Below are 11,429 nucleotides of genomic sequence, written 5' to 3' on the forward strand. Positions count from 1 at the left end.
GACTGTGTTAGAATCCAGCCTTCTCAAAAAATACACATCTGCCTCTGTGTGATTGTCCCATTTCTCTCTCTCTCTGGATTGCCCAGTACTCAATGTGCATCACGTGGAGAGGATCAGTGTGTTCTTTGCGTGTTTTGTTTATTTACCCTCATGTCCCCTCTCTTCCTCTCATTCTCTCTCTGCTTTCTCTCTTGAAGACCACGGAGGGCTGCGGGGGCTTTGTGTTTGACCCAGATAAACTGCAGCACACTTGTTTAATGCCTGTGTGGGAAGACTGTGTATGTGTGAGTGTGTGTGTGTGAGAGAGTGGCTTGTGCACCCGTGCTTATGTTTTTAGCAAAAGACTGAATACTTCTTTTTTTGCATAAAGGTCATTACCCTTGCACAAAATGACACTGCGTTCAGTCACTTTAGACCTAAGCTTAATATTCAGACCACATACCAACATCTGTTCAGAGATAACAAAGCTAAAAATCAGTCAATGAAAACACACATATCTCTCTCTTTCTGTTTAAATGAAATATCGTTTTTAAATCATTTGACTGTTTAATTATTTATTAGGGCCCAAAGGTGGTCAGGGGTGTGTGATCTGCAGGGCAACATGTTACTAATTCCCGGTGTTAGGGAAGGTCACTGTTAAAAGGAATGTATAACAATTTTGTGTTACTTCTTAAAAAATTCAAGAAAACCTTCCAGCATGGCTGCCTTTCTAGATTGTATTAACAATAGGACGTTTCTTTAAAGAAAATTCAACACTCTTCAGCAGGGAATCTCTGAAGTTTGCATGTCTTTTTTTATTTTAAGGCATACACAATCAGTTTTGTTAGATAAGATTTTTATACATGTTCACATTTCAGCAAGAACTGCAGAAAGTATCACGTTTCCGCATTGTATACCACTTCTGGATATACAAATACTTCTGGATGGGACACAGTTAAGAGTCTTGGTTCTATGAAACATTGTGAATGACTCAATCAAATTGCAGATGATAATAAAATGATAAGAACCCCTTCTTAAATCACTAGGGGAAGGGGAGTAAAACCTGAAGAGTTTTTCCACATGGTTGCAAATAAACTACTGATTCTCCTTTTTCATGCTTTCTGGGTTGATAGATCCATCGCAGACATGATAATGGCACTTAAACACAGACAAAGTCAGATATTTATGATATGTCTGCTTCAAAACAACTGTTCTTTATTGGCATTGAAGGTTCAATGAAGAAACTTTAACATCAAAAGAACATTCTATTCCATAAAGGATTATTTAGATATTTCAAATGTTCTCTTTATCAGAAAAATAGGCAAAAAATTATAATTAATATATCTTTTAAACCTTTAAGAGCGCACGCCAGGGTTCGGATGTCAGCATTCACACTAATTAAATGAGCTGTAACAACAGAACAATCACACCAGAGATCATTTTAATCAAACATGTCAAGTGTGAACACACCCTGAAGCAGGCTATTATCTAATGCTGAAGCCAGAAAACTAAGATATTTTTCTTTATTATGTAAAACATATCTATATGCTAACATACAAAAAAACCTAAACCAAACAACAAAAACACTCGCGCAAAAAGAAAATGAGAAAAAATGCACAGTGTTTAAAATCAGAGTCATTCTTATTCAATAGTAAAGAAATTCATATTTTCTTATAAAATCTATGATCATGTTGAACATTGTTATTTAAAATGGTTTGAAAACATTATATATAAAAAATCTAATATTAAAATTGTACTCAAACTCCTCATACTTTATAATTCCTGTAAAATTCAGAGATAATGAGAAATTTCAAGTGTTCTCGTAATGTTTTCCACAGCTTTTGCTGTTCAGTGTGCTAAACTTGCCATCAGAGGGCGCTGCAACATTTCACTCTTTAATATTTCATATTTCATAATAACGTGTCCAATGGTAATGTGAACTTGATAGTGATAGAAATATAAGTAAAAAGTAAAAGCTGTGAAATGTAAAGATTTCCAGTTAAACATGAAAGAAATCTTTAAAGTTTAATTTAATATGATGACTCATTATTTGCAATATTGTCAAAGACTCAGCAAAACAATCAGTGCAATATTCTCCAGATTTCAAATCTGCCTTATGCAAATGTCACAGCATGTTTAGCAAAATGCTAAGCCAGATGAACATTCTATAGGTCACGTTGGCGGACTGATGTTAGCACAAGAAAACTAACAACTTGGAGAGCTGGAAAAGAGCCAAATATTGCTCAGTGCTCATTCATTGGATATAAATCGTTGTTGTTGTTGTTTTGTATTCATCATATAAAGTAGACAAGCCCAAACTAGGGTCCGGGGGCCAAAGTTTGTCCATAGTCACCTTTGATTTTTACCCGCCATCCCATCTGAGAAGAGAAGAAGAATGATGAAGATGGTTTCGAGTTTGTCAATTCAAATTTAATGCCACCCTTTAGGTTTGTTTTTACTGTTAAATTCACACTAAAATTAAATGTTTTGATAAAATGGTGTAAATTTATTAGATTTTGTTTACATACAGTCACCCGACAATCCAGAGACTTTGGTGAGCAAATCAAGTCAATGGCAATGCTTGTAATCAGCATAAATGTGTGAATGAGAGTGTGTGTGTTTTCCAGCACTGGGTTGTGCTGATAAGGCATCTGCTGCATAAAAAATATTCCAGAGTAATTGCAGGCCCGTAGCCAGCCTGGAGAAAGGGGGTTCTTTTTTTTCTCAAAATGATGACCTTTTTGCAGATATTCACCTCATTTTCTTGTTTTATTTCAGGTTCAAATACTGCATTTCAGTGACATTTTAAGTACTATTTTTTCTGGATTAGTTTGTTGGGTGGTCATCATAACCACAATTTTTATGTACCAAATAAATTAGAATAAAGAAATATATCTAAAAATATTTTACACTTATTATTATTTAAATACAAATTTATCATATATCATTAGAAAAAAAGCAATTGGTTAAAGATTTAAATTAAAAACAGTGGCCTGCTGTCATTTATTAGGCAAATAAACAACTGACCAGCACATTTAAATTTCCTCAGTATGGATTTGGCCATCTGTATAATAAAAAAATTAAACCCAAATAATAATAATAATAACGTAGAGCTTCCTGGTATTTCTAGTCTCTCCTGTAAAATAGTATGAGAATTCATAGATAATAACAATTGTCTAATTAGTAGTAAAATTAACTTCAACATGCTTTAGAATTACTTTTTTATTGGTCATTATTCATTTAAGAATAAGGTCCAAGATTTAGAATAAAACATACTTGTAAACTTTATACAGTAGGTCCAGGTCAGCAGTGAAAGATGGCTTCACTTATGTCAGATTCCTCTTGATCTTAATGCCTTCTTCGATGAGTTATTTTCACAATTTATGATGGCATAGCAGTCAAAATAGGACAAATGTGCTGATGTATGGCACAAATTCTAAATCTTTGTCAGTGGGGGGTGGGTGTTTTGAACCACCCAAAGTCTCCCTGGCTACGGTCTTGAATTGGTGAATCATTCTGCTGTGGCTAGCTCTGATAAATCAGGGGAGAAGGACAATGGGTTTTCTAAATGGTCCATAAACATGCAAATTAGACATCATTTATTTAAATACTTGGTCATTTCTTGCACAAAAAAATCAGAAATTTCATTTGAGAGAAAGATTTTCACACACCACAAGTCACAGAAGCACATTTTTTTAAAATAAAATGTATAAAACCAGCCCAAAAATATATAAACATATCAAGAAAACCTTCAGAATACAGATGAACAAAACTAGACTGACGTAGAGCTGCTGAAGTGGAGATTTATGGCTCAGGGCAGGACAAAAAAAAAACATTATGAGAAAATAGCCTTTAGAAAAGATTGTAAATGAAATCTAAAGGCACAGATTGAGAAAGTGTAACAAAAGAAACACTTAAAAGTGTATTTGGAGGTTTTCTTTATGAAAGCCAGAAACCCTCAAATCTCAAAATTGAAAGGTGCCTGAGAAAAAAAGAGTGTTTTTGCCTTCAGTGTCTCTCTTTAAGAAACTAATGAACTACCACAAAAATATGAGCTTGAACGTATTTACAGCACACGCATGGACTGGCACAGCACGCTGAGTTGTCTAGTTACGTGGGGCTTTTTACATTTCACTAATGGCACCGGCGTCAATGCCATCGTTTCTCACTGTGAAGGGAACGCAGAAACTGGTGGGAGGAGTGAGGGAGAGGCAGAAATATGGACAAGTGTGATTCTCATTTTCACTTCGCTACTTACTGCATGGCACAAAACACAAAGGCGACTCACATGTGACACACACACACACACAGTGCAATATCAAGTGATAATAAACTCTTTGGGGGAAATGAACATATCGCCAATTTGAGAGGGGCTCTGGGTGATTTTGTGTGTCACCATGTGTGAGGAAATATGTCAGATACATACCAAATTGACACTTGTCATAATGTACACCAGGGAATAGTAAAATGTGTTATATAGGACTTAAGGCAATCTTGTTTACTTTTAATTGGATATATGATTAGATTACACAAAATTAGCTGGAGAAGCCTCGAGATGGAGCGTCCACTGGGCAATGGGTTATTAAATTAACCGAATGATCAGCAGATCTCAGCAAACATATTCAAGTCTTGTGTAAATATTGAGCAAGAGGATGAGAGACATGATATTTATTATTTTATCTTTACCCCTTTTTAAAATTTTGAGTTGTCTCAAGAATCAGATGTCAACAGTGGAGCACCACTCTAAATGCGGAAGCAAATAATCAGAATTTGATTGTAAATAACCAAATCATACTTTTTTTCAAGTGGTTTAACATGTATGGATTGAATGTTCACCTAAAAATAGCAATGTGCTATAGCAAAATAAATATTGTATATTTAATAGTTAGTAAGGTATAGTTGTGTTTAGGTATTGGGTATAGAATTAGAGATGTAGGATAAGATAATTTTTATAAGCACTAATAAACAGCCACTATCTTACTAATAACGCAGGTAATATGTCAGTATTAATAGTGGGAATTGGTACTTAATTGGTACTAAAGTGTTTGTTTAACCCTGCTGATCCTACACCACCCAACCTGCTCTGAGCTGGGATTGCACCGGCGACTCTCCGCATGGCAGTTGGTTGCTCTAACAAGGAGGCTAAAGACCATGGCCTCTAGTGTTTGTCGCTAGAGCACCTTTTCGGGTTCAGAGGAGTGAGGTTTACCTGCCCAGCACTTTACTAGCTAGCCTCTGTTACACTCACCCCCCTATTGCTCAATCCCATCTGGGTCACGGCACAAATGCAACCCCGCCAGTCCTACACCACCCAACTCGCTCCGAGATGGGATCGAATCAGCAACTCTTCACATGGGAGTCAGTTGCTATAACAAGGAGGCTAAAGACCGTGGCCTCTAGCGTCTGCCACTAGTGCACCTTTTCAGGTTCAGAGTAGTGAGGTTTACTTGTCCAGCACTTCACTAGCTGGCCTCTGTTACACTCACCCCTCCTTAACCTCAGTCCTATCCGGTTCATGGCAACAATGGAACCCTGCCGGTCCTACACCACCCAACCCACTCCGAAATGGGATCGAATCGGCGACTCTACACATGGGAGTTGGTTGCTCTTCCAAGAGGCTAAAGACCGTGGCCTCTAGCGTCTGCCACTAGAGAACCTTTTCGGGTTCTGAGGAGTGAGGTTTATCTACATAGCACTTTACTAGCTGGCCTGTGTTACACTCATCCCCCCTAAACCTCACTCTTATTCGGGTCACGGCACCAATGTAACCCCGCCAGTCCTACACCACCCAACCCACTCTGAAATGGGATCAAATCTGCGATTTTCCACATGAGTGTGGGTTGCTCTAACAAGGAGGTTAAAGGCCATGGCCTCTAGCATTTGTCGCTAGACCACCTTTTCAGGTTCAGAGGACTGAGGTTTACCTGCACAGCACTTCACTAGTTGGCCTCTGTTATATTGTGATTCATTCAAAATCATTTCAGTAAGGTGTTAAAAATATATAAGTAAAGTTACCTAAACAGCAGTGTCAAAAAACATTTGGAGTACATATTTAGCTTGTGGTTGTTTTATATTCTTTCTATTGCTTATTTTATTTAAATAAATTATATATATATAATTTTCATTCTCTTTTTTTCAATATGGGGACAGTATTTTTGTACCACTCTTATCGAAAGACCCTTAGTTATTATGTCTCATGACCAACGATTGAAACATAAAAAAATTAAAACTTTTTTTTTATTCAAAAGTGAAAGTTAAAGCACGTAAAATGATTTAATTGTAGTTTGATGTAAACAACATCATTTTAAAAATGTATATGATCTGTTTCTAAACAATCATGAGTTATAAAGACAATGGTATTTAATTAAATTCTAATAATTCCAATGGAATTGAATACTGTACATTTATATTTTAATTGACTATTAATAATGGGAGGATCTACACTGTATGATTTGCATCAGTGTGGCTCATATGTGGTATCAAATTTCTAAGATTTCTATTTATTCATGAAAGAAGGAGTAAATGCAGCAAAACTGGTGAATTGTGACACTGTTTCACATTCACTCATTTATAAAAAGTTGCTGCCACATACACATACAGTTACATATAGTTTAGGTTAAAACATTAAATTCATGTGCTAAATCCACCAAGAGGGTAAATATTTCAAACTAATCATCCTTCAGCAATGCTTAAATTAAATTACGCTGAAAGCCTTGAAATGCAGGTTATCTGTCACTGCCGCTTATTGTCATGCTGTGCGGGGTTCAAGGAAAGCGCTCCAGCATCTTTAGAAACTTTACGACTTTAAAAAAGTTTTTCGAAACAGATGTTATCGTGGGTTAAATTCTCTTAAGGGGGCAGAAAATCTGATGAATGCTCAGGAAACACTTTCAATGACCGTTGACCGTGAGACAGACAATGAAAGTTGTTTTTTTTGATGAGGGTTGTCTGAATGGACAGAGGAAGTATTCAGCAGCTCTCCTCTCCTTGATCTATACTTAAAGCTGTGTGTGTGTGTGTAGGTGGATATCTGAGGTTGAAGCAACTCAGCCGCACAGCCTCTCAATTACTGAATGACACTTAGAAAGAGTACAACCAAACGAAATATGCCAATAATAAGTGTGCTATTCAATTAAATATAGGTAATACTATAAGCAAGAGGATGATGATGACAATAGTGAAGGTTTTTGTGCATTGATTGATTCTATCTAATCTGAATACAGAGAAAATTATACAGGTCCATGTTTGGTGACTGGATGATATTAGAAACGCGTGAAAAAGTCCAGGAAATTATATTAGGCTATAAGAACATGAGAGAGAGAGAGAGAGAGAGAGAGAGAGAGAGAGAGAGAGTGAGACTATGCTTGTGTGTGTGTGAAAGTTTGTGAGTTTATTTGCGTAAGCAAGGGATGGTAGGTGTCATTCACCATTGAGAAGCACTGACTGGACTGTAGTGAGTGTGGGTGTACTTCCGAACTGTTCTAATGCTTCATGTCCGCTCCAAACACATACACACTTTCACACAAATACGCAGGAACAAGTTATTCTTGCTTCCACTGACAGGACTATCGTAAAGTAATCACTTGTTTTGATGGTAATGGAAATGGTGGGAACTGAGGGGAATCATTTGTTCTCAATGCAAACAACCAGACTTAATTACCTCAAAGCTATGTTTTCCAGCTCCGAGTCCCTTGTATACAAATCCGGCTTCACGAGGACTGTGGAGCGTTGGTGTATCATTAAGAGCCGTGCTTCTTGCTCTGGAATCAAAAGAAAGAATAATTCAAAACCTAATTAAGCTCTAAAATGTTCAGGGCTTTGTTATGTTAATGAATTTGGATTTTATTTCTTCATACTCTAAATAAAAACCAGGACGTCAGTCAAATCTACTGTAAAAGTGAGATTAGGAAAAGGGGTTTTGTGAAGAAATTGTCAATACATGAATGTAGTAATAGCTGATGTTTTTTACAATGTGAGAATCTTTTTTGGTCCCCATGAGGAAAACAGCTTATAATTTACACTCACCGGCCACTTTATTAGGTACGCCTGTTCAACTGCTTGTTATCGCAAATTTCTAATCAGCCAATCACATGGCAGCAACTCAATGCATATAGACATGTAGACATGGTCAAGACGATCTGCTGCAGTTCAAACCAAGCATCAGAATGGGGAAGAAAGGAGATTTATGTGACTTTGAACATGGCATGGTTGTTGGTGCCAGACCAGTATTTTCAGAAACTGCTGATCTACTGGGATTTTCACGCACAACCATTTCTAGAGATTACAGAGAATGGTCCGAAAAAGAGAAAATATCCAGTGAGCGGCAGTTCTGTGGGAGCAAATCCCTTGTTGATGCCAGAAGTCAGAGGAGAATGGCCAGACTGGTTCGAGCTGATAGAAAGGCAACAATAACTCAAACAATCCCTGGCTACAACTGAGGTTTGCAGAAGAGCATCTCTGAATGCAGAACACGTCAAACCTCGAGGCGGATGGGCTACAGCAGCAGAAGACCACACCAGGTGCTACTATTGTTAGCTAAGAACAGGTAACTGAGGCTACAATTCACACAGGCTCACAATAGGAGATTGGAAAAACGCTGCCTGGTCTAAAGAGTCTCGATTTCTGCAGCGACATTTGGATGGTAGGGTCAGAACAACATGGTGGATATTTTCTTGGCACACTTTGGGCCCATTAGTAGCAACTGAGAATCGTGTCAACACCACAGCCTACCTGAGTATTGTTGCTGCCCATGTCCATTCCTTTATGACCACAGTGTACTCATCTTCTGATGGCTACTTCAAGCAGGATAATGCACCATGTTATAAAGCGTGAATCATCTCAGACTGGTTTCTTGAACATGACAATGAGTTTACTGTACTCAAATGGCCTCCACAGCCACCAGATCGTAATCCAAAGAGCACTTTTGGCATGTGGTGGAACGGGAGATTCGCATCATGGATGTGCAGCCAACAATTCTGCAGCAACTGCATGATGATATCATGTCAATATGGACCAAAATCTCTGAGGAATATTTCCAGTAACTTGTTGAATTTATGCCACGAAGGATTAAGGCAGTTCTGAAGGCAAAAGCGGGTCCAACCCAGTACTAGTAAGGTGTACCTATTAAAGTGGGTGGTGAGTTTACATACTATACTAGTTTTTTTTAAATTTTTTAAATGAAGAACTCTTCATGTGTAAGTAGTGTTTCAGTATGATTAAATGACAGAATCCCGACTGTAATAAGGAATATGTACTGAGGCCATGTAAACTGAAAAAATTAGTAACTAAATCAGACACAGGTGAACATAGTCAGTGAACCAATAAATACAAACAAAAGCTTAAAAAGCAAACCTATCATTGGTCTTCTGTGTGGAAGTAGACCTACTCTGTAAACATTTTCCTCTAAGTGTGCCTAAATTTGTTTTTGTTAGATTACATCTTTGTATTTGTTTATTGAAATAAACAACTGGAAATATATCACCTCACACTTGCCTGCCCTGCCATAAAAGGCTAGTTGTCACACTTTTCATACTAAAAAAACTTATTGTATGCGTGAAAAAGAAAGAACATTAGATTATATTAATTCCCATTCGTGTTTGTTTCTATGGCTGCCCATTGACTATGTTCACCTGTGTCTGGTTTAGTATTTGTCATGATGTCCCGTTTTGGACAACAGCTGTCACAGTTCTTTATAAAATGACAACATTCTCTCTTATAGTTTATGTTTCCATCTTTATATTTATTTAGCAAAATAAGCAGTGTAGCAGATCCTCATCTTTGCCTGTCTCGCCATAACTGGCTTCCCTTTAAAACATGGAAACTTTTGGTATATTCATGTAATGTTGGAAAGACAGTATTTACATACAATAAATGAACCATCTATATTGACTATCAATTTGTTTAACTTAACTGACAAATGGCTTGTCATTAACAAAAAAATATAAGTTGCATTTCATTCATTAATTATCCTTCGTCTTATTCTTTATTTTAGAAGTCGCCGCAGCGGAATGAACCACCAACTATTTCAGCATATGTTTTATGCTGCGGATGCCCTTCCAGCCGCAACCCAGTACTGAGAAACACCCATGCACACCTATCCACTCGCACACTGCGGACAATTTAGTTTATTCAATTCATAGCGCATGTCTTTGGACTGTGGGGGAAACCGGAGACCCTGGAGGAAACCCACGCAAATAAGTTGATATAGAAAATAAGAATATTTGATGATTACATTTATCACACTTTCACAAACTGAATTTTAAAAAGCAAAAACACAGCCATGCACATTGTTTGTTGAATATTTTGTGGATGTAGAGTATAAAAAAGAATGTCATGTATTGTAATTTTGCTAACATTAAAGCAAAAACAAACATCCTGCAGCATTTAATCCTAATTCCTTCTACTGTCTGGTTTATTCACTTCTCATCATCTTTTTACCTCAGTTCACTGATTGTTTTGTAAAGGACTGTGAAGTATTTTCTTCTGTGTTTTTGTTAAGTTTATATTTCTGTTAGATTACTGCACTTGTTTGATGAACTAAACGACTGCAGGCACATTCTCTTCTGTCACAAACTAGCTGTCACTCCTGCATTAAAGAAAAAACTCCAACTCTGGTCACTGTGTTGTCATGGTTACTGTTAATTAATTTTCTCTGATTTATTTTTTTAATTTCCTTTTTTTCATTCACAACACTGAGTTCACTACTAAATCGCTTGTAATCGAGGCATCTTGTAGCAAATGTCATTAATGATTTAATCTAAAACCTGACAGAGAGAGAACGAGAGAGAGAGAGAGAGAGAGAGAGAGAGAGAGAGAGAGAGAGAGAGAGAGAGAGAGAGAGAGAGAGAGAGAGAAATAAAGCCGTCCTCACAGAAACAACCTAACAGGTCAAATGTCTGCAAAAGGGTTTTCTGACATGTGTAAAACTTTTTTGTAAGAATATTTCACCTATAGAGACTGCACACATTAAATGTAAGCCATTTTTCTTTTGTTAAAAGGCAAGTTTTCATCAATCAGGCTCCTACAGATGTTAATCAAAATGTCACCTTTTTCTATAGCTTACCGACAGCTTTGTCCAGATGAAGGACATTTCAGTAATGAGATGAAGTAAACCGAATGACCAGTATAGATGACTCATAATCCCACTGGATAATAAACACTGAACCGCTATTACCCGTAGGCCAGTGTGCGAATTATACATAGACTTTTTTTTTGGTCAACTTTTTCGGTAATGTTACTATAGTTTGTGTCATACACGCTTCGGTCTTTTATGTATTTATTTAAATTACATCTAATTTATTAATAAAACTTATTTAAATGTTCAGTGTTTTGAGGGATATTTAGTGTCTGACATACAGTATCCTCTGATCAGGGGCGGATTTAACCAATAAGTGAGGCAAGCTGCTGCTTAGGGCCCCGGGGAATTAAGGGGCCCTAACTAATGCCAAGAA

Source organism: Danio aesculapii, chromosome 6, assembly GCF_903798145.1.
Source record: "Danio aesculapii chromosome 6, fDanAes4.1, whole genome shotgun sequence".
NCBI classification, from domain to species: domain Eukaryota; kingdom Metazoa; phylum Chordata; class Actinopteri; order Cypriniformes; family Danionidae; genus Danio; species Danio aesculapii.